We start from the raw sequence: 13,558 nt of genomic DNA on the forward strand, positions 1-13,558 counted from the left end.
TTTCGCCATTCCGAAAACTCTCGATTTTAGGGCGCAAGCACGACAAATACCGAAGAAAGAAGTTTGCCTCAAGTATCCTCATTTTGCTGCGCGCGTAAGACCGCGTTTTAAAATGGTCGATGTCTGTCTATTTGATCGATAGATCATATGGACAGTTGAGCTAAAGACGCTCCACTGCATAAGGATATAGATAAATGGAGAAATTATGCCGTGGGTATAACAACTTGACCAATGTCTTAAAGATGGCCGGGCTGGCTATCGAGTACAGATATGGTCAGGCGTCAGAAGCGAATAATATTTGAATTGTACACTTTTAGCTTCGGTATAGTTCTAATTCTCTATACGCGTACAATGATTAAGATTCCAAACCTATGGACTGGGATATACAGTCACAGTGATAACCATAAACTGTACTGTTTCCAAGTAACAAAATAAACTTTATTCGGGATTTTTTCAATCCCCTTAAGTCCCCCTTATGGAATACATCATTCCATTGCTATCTGCAGGAAACTGTCAAATACAGTACAGTTATTACAGTTATTATATTATTATAGCAAAAAATGCACAAATCATAGACTTGAACCAAGTCTATACCTTATACTTCTGTGAATATCATATCCGCCCCTTCAGGGCATTGGTGAAAGTTATTGACCTCTTCAATATCATGCTTGTATATCCTGCATTGCACACAAAGGTCGCCTTCTGCCAATCAAATAATTTCCTAGAATGTAAGAATGATATTTCACTTTCCCCACGAACATCATTTCCCCGTCAGGGTATCGGTAAGAATTATTTCCTCCTTTAATTTAGTCATGATGCCTATCTATCCTGCATTGTACTCAAATGACCGCCCGCCTTCTATCAACAAAATAATTCATTAAGTGGCAGGACATTATTTTACTTTTTCCGTATTTTTATCAAAAGCATTTTATAATAATGGTGTGAATATCATGACCCCTTCATGGAATCAGAGAAAGTTATTGGACCTTCCAGGTCGGTATATGTACTCTATCGCCCCCCCTCCCTCCGTTTAAGAGTCCTACCCTTTAACCCCTCTTCATCTCCCTCGCCCTTCTCTCTTCATTTTACGATTTATTTTACGGTCATATCATGACCCCTTCAGGGCATCGGGAAAGTTACCGGCCATCCAGGTAGGTGTGTACCCTCCCTTCCTTCTTTTCGTTTCAGAGTCCAACCCTTTAACCCTTTTCATCTCACAAGCCCTTCCCCTTCATTTTACAGTTCCATCCTTACCCCCTTCGTTTTAGAGTTTTCCCGAAATTTCACGTTTTCAATCCAAGCAATTCCCATATTTCTTTACTTTCATTCATTCCTTATTCACTATCACTAACGAGGACTATCATTGCTTGCAAGAATATTTGCCATTGCTAATCAAGCCTTCTGTTGCAAAAACACCGGTGTCTAACCAACTGGCCAGCAAATAACGTTAACTGGCGTTTTGGGGGTGAAGGTAGTTATTTCCAAGGTCAAAACTATCAAGGCTGGCATACAACATTTTGAAACGGTAAAAGAATATAAAGCATCTCAGTCAATGCGGTTATTGAACAATTAAAATATATTTACACTATTCTGTGTGAGGCTCTCCTATTTATGCAATGTACACCGATACAATAATCACGCCCCCACAGGCAGAATTTGATATCGTGAAGTCACTCAGTTGTTTGATAGATTTAGAAGCCAACATAAATGTATAGCGGCAGTATATTAGCCGCTTTCTAGAAATGGTTTTTAGTTGTGTTTCAAAAGTGCATTTAAACTGCTTTCCTAACGTATTTAAAAAAGATAAAAGTTTGGAGAAGAGAAATCAGCATTTATCCTCCCCTATGATTTCATTTTCTCGCCGCCCTGTGGTATCTGCACTCCTTGCCAAGAGGCCTCCCTGTTTTTAACCCGTTTAACTCCTCCCCGTCGCCAAAAAAGCTTCAAACTGCATGCCTTACCCTTCCACCCTGAACCCCCCCCCCAAAAAAAAACAAAACAAAAACAAAACAAAACAAAACAAACCCTACTCCTTGTCCGTGCACTGGACATTTTAAAGTTGCCGGCGGACCAGAGAATACGATTTTCGTCCTCCGCGTTACCCGTCCGCTGATCCGAGAAAACATTAACAATCCCGCACGCAATGAAACCGTTCGTGAACACAAGCAACAAGTCAAAAGGCAGCAAGATGTCAATCTCGAATGAAATGACAAACTTTATTAACTTTATCATAGAAATTAGAGCGGCAGCTCCACTGTACACACATTTACAGTAAAGTGAAAAATTCGTGTACTTATAAATAGAGTCTAGTTTATCGTACATTTAAAGAAAACATTAGCTTGTCACTTCAAACAACTTGTCGGTCAATACTTAAAAGTTATTGGGTACAAGAAAGATTTCAACCATTAATAATTACAAGTACTATATACAAAGGCAACTGAGTCAAACCGGAGCTCAAAGTCACACACACAAGTTGAAAGCCAGGGCGAACACATCATCAGTGTCATTGTAGTTGCACAACACGACAAAAACTCTCAGAGCAAAACAAGGATTTTACGGATAGCAGTACTGTTGCGCCGCCGACAGTCAGGACACGGTACAAAATCATCAGAGTCGACCTAACAGCCATCATCTCCAAGACAGATTAGCTTGTTTGAGGTTTCAAATACGGTCAGGCGTCAACAGTTGTACCATGTGTACTGAAATAAATAGAACAAAATAGGCATGTTCATGCATGGAGTGTTTCTTTGAGTTGACTGTAACAGTTCGAAATAACATGGGTAACCGATGCTCTTGGGTTGTTTTCTAGTCTCGGCGTCGGTACCCATGCGCAAAGGGAAATATTTTGATTTAATTGTTTGTTTTCGATGGAGAATTCCGACACAAACATCGTGGAGGGTGACACCTTTTTACATCGGTAATCTAAAACCAACGAGCGAGTCGTCCATTACAACAGGTGGTATTAAAGCGTGTGCAAAAACCAGGCATGTAAGTTGGGCATCGGAAAGATGACGTTCTCAAGTCGACTATGAGAAAAGATTGTTATAATGGCGTCTTATGAATTCAGACACTGAAAGTCATTATTATGAAGTTTCAAGTTGACTACACGTGACTCACTCAATCAATTGCAAAGGTGAGTGATTTAAGTAATAACAAAACTTGAAAAATGGAAACTGATGAACAATCGATGACTCAGCTCACCAAATGACTGTCGCCACGCTTGAACTGCTCAGAATTGCACCGCCATAGGTAATAGAGACGTCAGTAACAGAATAACCAAGCCAACAGATCGGATCAACTCCGAACCAGAACCCTGAGTCACTGAGAGAGAGAGAGAGAGAGAGAGAGAGAGAGAGAGAGAGAGAGAGAGAGAGAGAGAGAGAGAGAGAGAGAGAGAGAGAGAGAGTTAACTTTGAGAGGGGCATGTATGAACATCAATGAAGCGCATTCTTGACAAGTAACATGTAGTCCTGGGCCCATCCCGGCCATGGTCTTGAGACGTGCGATCCAACGTGATATTCAAAGTGCGAGGTCAAAAAACGCTGAGTGGAATGTTTACGAAGCAGGATCTTTTGAGTTCAAGTGATGGAGACTGAGGCGTCGGCTGTATTTCTTCAAACTTTATTACTACTGCTACGATGAACTACTGCTACAGTAATATAATGTATCAGTGGATGGATAAGTGACGACCAAATCCAGTGGTGAGCGATGCGCTCTGAGTATACGCATACACATACACTATGCTGTGCGTAAACTTATACTAAAGTAAAGTGGCTAATTCAGGCTGTGATATAGCCTGTTTTGACGGGAAAGTAAGAAGTGTCTTTGACTTTGATTGGTTAGAGATGAGTCACGTCAGAAAGAATTAAAACTATGTGTAAACACTGGAAATTGGAAGGAACTGAAGAGATGACATTCTGTCTTCATAATCAAGGAATTAAGAAGAAGCTAGCTTTGTATAACGTTTCTCAACAAACGCATCATTCTCTTACAATTGCAATCATCAATGTTTCAACTGTTCTTTGAGGTTTGTGTTGCATTAATGAGCAAAAATTCATGAATAATCATTTTGCCCACAAGATTGAGATACACACGTCACGATATTACATCTGAACATGAGGATTAAATGCATGTGCTTCTATATATTGGTTGATATCAATCGTGCGCTTCCTCGTATCCGTCAGAACTCATTTGGGGTTTCCTAAAACTTGCACTCTAAGTAGTAAACACAATAAAAACTTGTGTCATACTGAATATATCTGAATGTTTCTTTGAACTGGAAAACAGTAAGCGTTGCAGCATATTATGTTTGCTTTATGCCTGCTTTTGCTTAGCATTTTCTCAAATTCTGCATTATGAATACGGCAGGTTTCCAAAACAAATATCGCAATTATACGGTGTCGCTCAAATTTGATCAGAATTGGTATATACCAGTATGGGTTACCAATGATCAACAATAAATGTTGTTTCTATCTGTTCAGTGGAGGAAAATTCTACGTTGATGTTATGGCAATGATTTCTGCACAGTACAACCAGAAAACAACAAGAAATATTTAAACCAGAAAAAACAAGAATGACAAAAGTAATTAAGGTCTAACTGTAGGTACTGGAGGTCAACTTTAGCAACATGCATAGCAGAAACAAGCCCCTCTTAGTTTAGTATAAACGGTCTTCCCCCATCTACTGTCTATGGTTGCAGCTGGTCTGTTAATATGTAACAGTTCATAAACAATGACAGGAATGAGTCAAGATCAGTGGAGTTGGCCTGTTTCTCACTGCCATGCCTCCTGCACATTTGCAGGATTTCACTTTTTCTTACCTCATTTGCACATTTTTGACACTTATGTGTTCATTTGAACAAATTCACATCTCAACCCCTGCATCTACCTGTACACCAAATACTGAGATGGTAGCTTTGGCAGTATGGGAGCCTTTGTGTGTGACGGACATATATCCGCACATACCCACAAATATACAGACATACAGACATGCAAATCAGATGCAAATGACTGATTCAGCCTATACGATAACCTCACATTGGTACACCAAATGTGAGCTAAAAATATCTTTTCAAAAGTACTGTCAAGTTACCTGTTGGGGCGACGGTGGAGACGACCGTATCGTTTGTAGTTGAGTCATCACCATTATTACTTGACGTCATAGCACTTGGTTGTCCATTGGTCTGCTGCGAGCCACCGGTTGTCTGACCTGATGGAGCCTGACTGCTTGGCCCGCCGTTGACAGCCGTCGTTACTACAGGCATTATTGCCACATCTGTCGTTGCCACCGGCGATGTCTCTATTTTTCAAACAGATGGAAACGCGGTGATGAAAATTTGTCTCTCGCGCCATAAAAGCTACAAGTCACATTATTGACAACAATGTAATTTTGAGAGCGAGTAAGACCTTCAAATATTGACGAATATCGGGTGTTCCTTTTCTGAGGAAGGTTTAGCTTTAACATTACTAAAAAAGCATGTTAACTATACGGACACCTATTGTTGCGGTGTCATACTGACAATTTGGTTCGCAAAAGAACTTGAAAATTTCCAATCTCATTAATATTCAGACTCGTAGACTCACATTCAATATTGTAAAATTAAGACAAGCCGTGGTACCGTTGTTTAAAGCAAGAAAAACATACATTTCAATTCCCGGTAAAATTTAAGATTATCTTGTGGAAATTTGATGCATAATGTGAACAGTGTATGGGCGGTTTTGGAGTCAATAATCTCTGTATTGCCCCAAATGATCCCGAACTGTACTGCTTCATCGTATGTTGATGCAACAACTTCTGGTAAACTGCTGCAAACCTTTTATGTACCTCAATAAAGAATTTTATCATCAAAGGTTTTACTCATTAGGCACTTCACTTCAAACTTTCTTTTTCACTGCCTTATTGTTCAGAATATCAAATAATCATGACAAACAAACATACTAGACTTTATTTTACTTTTAGACGATACTTTGTTTGACATTCGATAGACTTTCTTACTTATTTCACAATACTTAGAATAACTGATATCATGTGAAACGCTTTTGGATTTTCCATACATATCCCGAATAACTCAATGACTACCTACCTGCTACAGTTGGTTTGTCTGTCCACTTGTGCCCTTCAGAAGCAGGAGATTAAAAACCAGCGCGCAGAGACATCCGATTAAATACTTCCTAACAAACAATGGATGATAGTCATTTAGAAGGATGAACATGATTGATAACGATTGCCTATGTCCCTTATTGTATTCCTTGATTTTAGATAGTCATAATACGTCTTTCATGCATGCACTGTACGTGCAAACGCATGTATGTATGTATGTATGTATGTACGTACGTACGTATGTATGTATGTATGTATGTATGTATGTATGTATGTATGTATGTATGTATGTATGTATGTATGTATGTATGTATGTATCTATGTATGTATGTATCTATGTATGTATCTATGTATCTATGTATGTATCTATGTATGTATGCATGCATTTATGTATCTATGTATCTATGTATGTATCTATGTATCCATGTATCTACGTATCTATGTATGTATTTATGTATGTATCTAAGTATGTATCTGTGTATGTATCCATATATCTATGTATGTATCTATTATGTGTGTATAAGTACATATGTACGAATAAAAATGAGCGTAAGAGATGTCTGTATAACATTACTGCAAAATATTCTCGCAATGTCCTCTGAAGGTAGCAAAATTGCAGCATATGGATTTTAGAATAAGTCGATCCTCAGCGCCTTGCCTCGTCAAATATGTAAAACAAAGCTCGCTGATTGGCGGTAATTTGATCATATTGTAGTTATGCGTGCCCATATATGTCAATTACTATGATGTTAGAGTATAGGTTCTGCAATAACGCATAAATATATCTTTTGTTTGAAATGCACTCATACTCATCACATGACCACGAGAAAGCATGATTAATTTTGACGTAATTTCTTTTCAAGCCGGATAAGCATACACCTGCAGTGTTTGCTGTCATCGTGTCGGAGTGAAATCATTGGCAAGCACTTTGATAGTTTGTCCTTGAACACATTTTGCAGGACGAAACTGCGAAAATGTGGGGGGCGCACCACCAAAGTTTTCAAAAGAGGTTTGGCGCCGTGGTGAACTTTCCATCTCCGGGTAGTATAACTTGAGTGACATATCGGTTGTCTGGGAAATACTGAAATACTGGCCGACTTTCAATATTTATGAGGCATGGTGACTTCAAGACCTGCACAGACCTTTCAGTCATCCTGTTCTTGGCGTGTTACTTAAGAAATGCGGCCAGCCGTTTACGGGGCCTTCACGACCCCGTTTGAAACAAGATTACAGTAAATTCCCTGCAACTGCGATTTCTGATATTTCACCGTACTATTTTAAGTGTATATTCTCGTTGTCAAATGACAGCCATAATATAACGTCAGCATTGCATGAATAAAATATTTCATATTTCAAATACTCAACGGCAAAACCCACTACATTCAAAATCATGGTTTTGCTTGACTGCACGGTGCAGCTTGCTTCCGACCGGTTGCTATGGTACCACCATGTATGTTGTTATGTGTTACTGTCAGCGTCATTATAGCCTCTAGACTACTTAAGTGAAACCAATACTCTGACAGGGATATATTATCAACGATTTTGAACACGACAAAGTTATGTGTTTGTCTCCATAATTCTTCTCCGTTAAGATAAAGTCTGCCATAGTTACTTTCGAACACATCCCTCCACGTGTGTGGAGGGACTGTGTTTCTACTGACAGATCTTAAGTCATACATGAATACCTGCGCACAGAGTATCTCGCCGTCCGGTATGCACCGCATGGCCTGGCTTGGTCAGCGTAGTAAAGTCTCCAGCAAGATGTTTTAAGGGAGGGTCGTGTTTGGCCAGCGAAGATCGGCGTGCCTGAGTGTTCGCGTAGCGTGACTGTGACGGAATGGTCAAGTTCACGAATAACAGTAGAACAAGATTAGGCCGGATTTAGTAGGCGGTGCACTTGCATTGATTTGACAAACACTTCATTGGCGAAGGGCAATTTTGTCTCCTTACTGTGGTTTCGCACATAATAGCCAGAACAGTACACAAATAACTTAATACGTCTCATGGACGAGCCTTAAGGTAGTATGCGCCTCAAAAGTGAAAGCTAAACTTTTGCTCAAACTTTCCTCAGGGAATCTTTCAACCATTCGCTTTCAAAATCAATTAAAATCGGGGGCACCGAGCAAATGTTGGTACCAGAAAAACAAATAACCCAAGATTTACGGATATTTGAAATTGAAAATGGCCACCATTCCTGTGTTAAGTCTATAAGGGAAAATAAAATTATCGATTTTCGGAAAACCAAGACAATAAAACTGTTTCTCATACCAATAGCTTTAGAATAAACCCCCACAAGTGGTAGATCTGAAAAGAATTGTAAACGTTTGAGAGTCTGAATGTCTGCTCCCGAGGCGCTTTCTAACTTAAATGTTCAAAATGGGCAATGAAACTGAATGTTGACACATCATAAAGTCTAGTGGTGAAAGGAATCACATGGTTATTTACGAACTTTTGAGCAAGCAAATTTGAGCTGAAGCAGTAAGTCTTTTTTTGCACAGTGCTCCAAGATCGACTTACCGTACCAGGTACGATGGCAAGTCCCCCCAGCAAAATGTTTCTTTTAGATAGCTTGCCAAATACAGTGCTGGTACCCCGTATATTATTTCAGTTAGCTCCGAGTGAAATGATCAAAACAAAAGTGAAAGAAATGTATGGCGATTGTAAATAAAATCTCTGTTGCTGCAACCCACGACTTAAGCCGGACATAGGCACCACTCGTATTTGCGTCAACGGATTTCGCAAGCTATCCACTCGAGAGCGTTAGGGTGGAAATTGCCAGTCTAAAGTGTCTCCATCACCCGATCTTCCACGGATAGAGACACGAATAGTTCCTACGAGATCCTGTGAACTTGTTGATACCTACTCCATTGATAGATACGTTGTTTCTTTCAGCCATGAAAATATGGAGAAGCTCAGAGGGAAAACAAGATTTGCCAGTGATACCTGTATCTGTTACTTTCAAGAAAAAATAATTAACATTGTTCGGAGAAGGAACTCTGAATACGAATCTTCAGTTTCTCACTCTGTCGACTGAATTAAAACCAACAGAGCATACAACTGGCAAACATGCAACGTTTGAATGTATCGTCCGATACCACGCGTTTTCATTACCTTTCGCTGTCTTAATATTACATAAACTGCAGTAATATGACCATTTGAATAACGTTTGTTTCCTAACTTGCATTTTCAACAAGCCCAATTCAAAAACGTTATAATAAGAGATATTTGCAGTTACTCACATCTTTTTCGTCCTTGTGTGGTCCTCTGTACAGGTTCGGATAATGCAGGGATCAGCAGAGAGACCACAGGAAAGACTGGTGCCGCACCTGTCGACTACCCAGTATCTTCTTGGAGCAACGCTTCTTATTGGTTTACAGGTTTACACAAAAAAAGGATGGTTGGACAGTCTCATATACATTACGTTTACTTTTTTATAAGTGGCGCACAAGGTTTCTTGATAACATTGTAGATAAGAAGAACCGACTCATTTGAGTGTCTGGATACAACACACAACAAGAGAATTGCTAAAGTACTGAGCTACTGCAGTGAACTGCAATAAAACTGCTCACACTAATTAGTTTCAGCTGTGCCAGCTGACAAAGTAGACAACATTGTATGTCCCATGCAGACAGTTTGTCTGGGGAAGTTGAAATAAACAAGATTTGTACATGGACCAGTGCATGGTAATGTTACACTGTATCTGAATCTTGAACACAGGGTGCCAATCTCAAACTCTCATTTACAACCCCAGACAGAGCTAGTTTTGCCTTTGGACAAGCAGAATTTTGTGTCTGTATCAAGTAACCTTGGTCAACACTAAAGTGGCCACAGGTGAAACAGAAACTGCCCAGTTATAACAACATACACACCAATCTGCCAGCTGGCTACAGCTGAAACTAATTAGTGTGAGCAGTTTTATTGCAGTTCACTGCAGTAGCTTAGTAATTTAGCAATTCCCTTGTGTGTTCTATCCAGACACTCAAATGAGTCGGTTCTTCTTATCTACAATGTTATCTACAAAACTCGTGTGCCACGTACAAAAAAGTAAACGTAATGTATATGAGACTGTCCAACCATCCTGTTTTTTGCTGTATTGGTTTACACAAAAAAATTATGGATGTCGCATGGGTCACTTCCACGGGTCATGGGTTTTGGGCACCGCTTATGCGCATGTTTAAATAGTTTCTATGGAAACAGGGATGGTATGTTTATCACCACGACTGAGGCTGGGCAAAAAGTTAACTGTTACCAATTGCACGGTACGTCGTGACGTCAGACATATCTTTGCAAGAAACACACAAACAAATTAGAATGTCCGTGTTTGCGATGAGGTATCTCATTACGCGGCTTGTCAAGGAATAGCTTCCTTAATGTAAATGCCTGAAAGTTTCAAACATGTAAAAAAAAAAAATTCTGAGATTTCTTGTTGAACAAACATATACGGTTGTTGCCACATACTTCTGTACAATCGCAGGTACAATTATTCTAGCCAATTATTATTTTCACAAGCAGCGCATTTCATAAACTCCCATGCATTAGTATGTAAACATCCCTGCGGATACATAACTTATCTTTGCCCTAAGGATGCATTCTACCTATGCAGTATCTTTGTCACATGTGACCACTGTGAAGAGGGAAAGTGTTGCTTGTCGTAGACTTTAGTGCAATAGGAGAAGCTCCACTCGGGAGCATAACAAAGAATATAGTGTGTTCTTGCAAAGTGAATTCTAAATTTAGTTTGTGTTGCAAAAAGTATCAACAAACCTGGGATGTTGAATTGAACCGACGATCGTTGCAGGGCTGACCTTGTGGCAATAAAGGTCTTGGGTGTAAAGTGGTTATACTATTGTTCATACGAGGGGTTGAATTTGATACTGTGGAGTTGAACTAAGGACAATCACGTAATTATCTCCAGAGGAAGATTAACGAAGAGCTGAGGCATTTGTTTGTGGGATTTTAAGAAGAGTAAATTTCAAATCTAGCAAATCTAGCATTTTAAAGAGGAGATAGATAAGCCATCAGTGGTAGTACATGTACATGAGAGAGAGAGAGAGAGAGAGAGAGAGAGAGAGAGAGAGAGAGAGAGAGAGAGAGAGAGAGAGAGAGGAGAGAGAGAGAGAGAGAGGAAGGTGATACATCAAAATATGAATCTGGGTTTACGTTTAAGAACACCTGTTCTGTGTTGATGTGATAACAATAACCATAAAGTTGGATTTAGAATTGAACAAAACTGACACAAGACAACAAACTTGCGTCAACGATGAACTGCCGGCCTGTCGGTTCTGCCTTCAGGTTCAATGGTAACCCGACTGTCCATCGTCACTTTTATTGATCTCTCGTCGTATGCATTTTCAAGTGTATGGTAAGCCACTTGCTAATCTCATGAATAAGTATCATTGCAGACTTTGCTCCTTCTAGAAAGCACCGTCTCAAAGGCAACGACGCAAGCCTGATTTCTCTCGTACACCTGGGTAATATTTCCCATGCAAAGAGACCACCCGCTTTGTGCACGTCTTGTCGCGGGACTCCGTCAGTATTGATCTGTAACGGAAGATAAATGGTTACTGCCCATGGCAACAAATAGATTTTCCTGGCTACATGTACAGAAAATACCTTTCGCGAAGGATCCGGGATATTGTAAGAGTTTACACTCAGAGACAGCAGACCCCATTACTGCCTATGGTTCACTCTGACTCCTCCCACTGTTCTATTTTCGGTAATTTGAGAAACGATCTACATGTAAGGAGTCGTATCGGGTACCAAATTCCCAAGATATATCAGTTTTCCTAATCTGTTTACTTCGAATGAACAACTGGCTTTGATCCAATGCTGCCTCAAAACCACAGAAAGACCATCGATTGATGGTTGTTTCTGTAGAGTTTTGGTTTTGAAAGTTTGACATCGCAATATAACAAGATAGTATAACAGATGGCAAGTATGAAAACACTGAGGGGGATAGAGAGGTGAATGAGACATCGGCTCCGTAATGTGCAGCATCTCGGAAGCTGTTAGTCTTTTGATTTGCTGAAACTCATTGTTGTTTTTTGAATTATTTCTAAACGGCCAATCAGCTACACGATATCCCTAGTTTTAGATTGACAATCTTCAAGTCAGATATAACCTTCCGAGCCGCTGCACAATAGCATCAGAAATCGGTTGCGAGCAAACAGACGAGCAGACGGAGAGACAAACAGGCATGACTTTTTTCACATTTTCCCGCCCAACGTCATCTATATGCGTCACCGAACTTTAACAAACGTCGGGTCAAACATTGGTGCAATAACGTTGAATTTGTCGTGGCTGAGTGCCAGTGCGTGTATGCTATGGCATTCCCGGGTACGGGTCGGCGCACGTACGTCAGTCGCGATAGACAAAAATGAGGTTTTCATGACAGGCGCACACAAAAGAACTTTGAAATTAATGTCAATGGTAATTGTGGTCCTTATGTGACTCAGTACTCAGTAATGGCCATGGAGTTCGATAGCCCTAGGCTGCTCAGAATACCAGACCAGCGCCAACGCTTTGGTTTGTCCCTTCTAAAAGCACCACACCAGCTTAAACCAAATACACAAAAACTCAGATAAAAATTGATCCCCTATTTATCCCTATGCTGGTGAATTAAATGTCACTTGATTAGGCTAACTTATATATTTGTTCAGGGCGAATTAAGAGCCGTCTACAAGAAATCAACAAATTTGTCCTCGATCATATTCAAATCAAAGTAAAATTATTGTACATTAAACTTAAATAAAAAGTTTAAAGTATAGCAGCTGTTTCAAATTTTGCTACACGTCTGTTAACTATTGACTAGCGTCTTCTCAAATCATGTGTACTCAAAACACGGAAAGTTCAAAGGATTACGTACATTGTAAGAAATATCTAACAGTGTAAATTAACACTCTCGATTTCAAATGACGCAATGAGATTGAAGTTCGTGAGCGCCTCGAAATTGAAAGACTTCAACTTTTGCTCAAACTTTCCTCATGGAATTTTCAACTTCTTCAAGCGTAAAAACTACAGTGATAAAATAATGTTTAATATAGGTCTGTATTCGTTGTCAACAAGAACAAAATATAGTTTGCGTTGAAACTTCCGTGGAGCTCTGAATGGGTCAACTGAGGCGATAGTCCTACAGGTTAGAAATCGGTCACACGGTAGAGTAAATACTGTAAAGCACAGTCGCTCGTAATTAGGAACACGGCGGACGGTCCCTATGACCCAGAATGCTGGTAGTGGAGCACTAGAAGTGATTTTTTGCACAGGGAGAAAGTTGCCCCCAGGTTGTAGTGGCGGGCATATCGACCACGGGATCAATATATCGAGCAGGATATCGATCGACCTAGCAGACTACCCAGCGAACGAGCGCCTGGAAGCCCTTAATGCTGGTTTATTGACTGAACGGGTACCTTTTTGCGTCTCCGAACTTGGCGATACATCTGTATCGCGGCGATTCTGTTCT

General features: G+C 40.0%; 1 long non-coding RNA gene across 1 annotated transcript; it reads right to left on the bottom strand.

Moving 5' to 3' along the window:
- Positions 1-2,191: 2,191 nt before the first annotated feature.
- LOC139114513 (uncharacterized) lies at positions 2,192-9,457 on the bottom strand. Its single transcript, XR_011547882.1, has 5 exons — positions 9,339-9,457; positions 6,083-6,170; positions 5,092-5,298; positions 3,202-3,321; positions 2,192-2,699 (listed from the first exon to the last, which is right to left on the bottom strand). It is a non-coding gene; the product is annotated as an uncharacterized lncRNA (long non-coding RNA).
- Positions 9,458-13,558: the final 4,101 nt, after the last annotated feature.

This window comes from Ptychodera flava, chromosome 16 (genome assembly GCF_041260155.1).
Source record: "Ptychodera flava strain L36383 chromosome 16, AS_Pfla_20210202, whole genome shotgun sequence".
NCBI classification, from domain to species: Eukaryota; Metazoa; Hemichordata; class Enteropneusta; family Ptychoderidae; genus Ptychodera; species Ptychodera flava.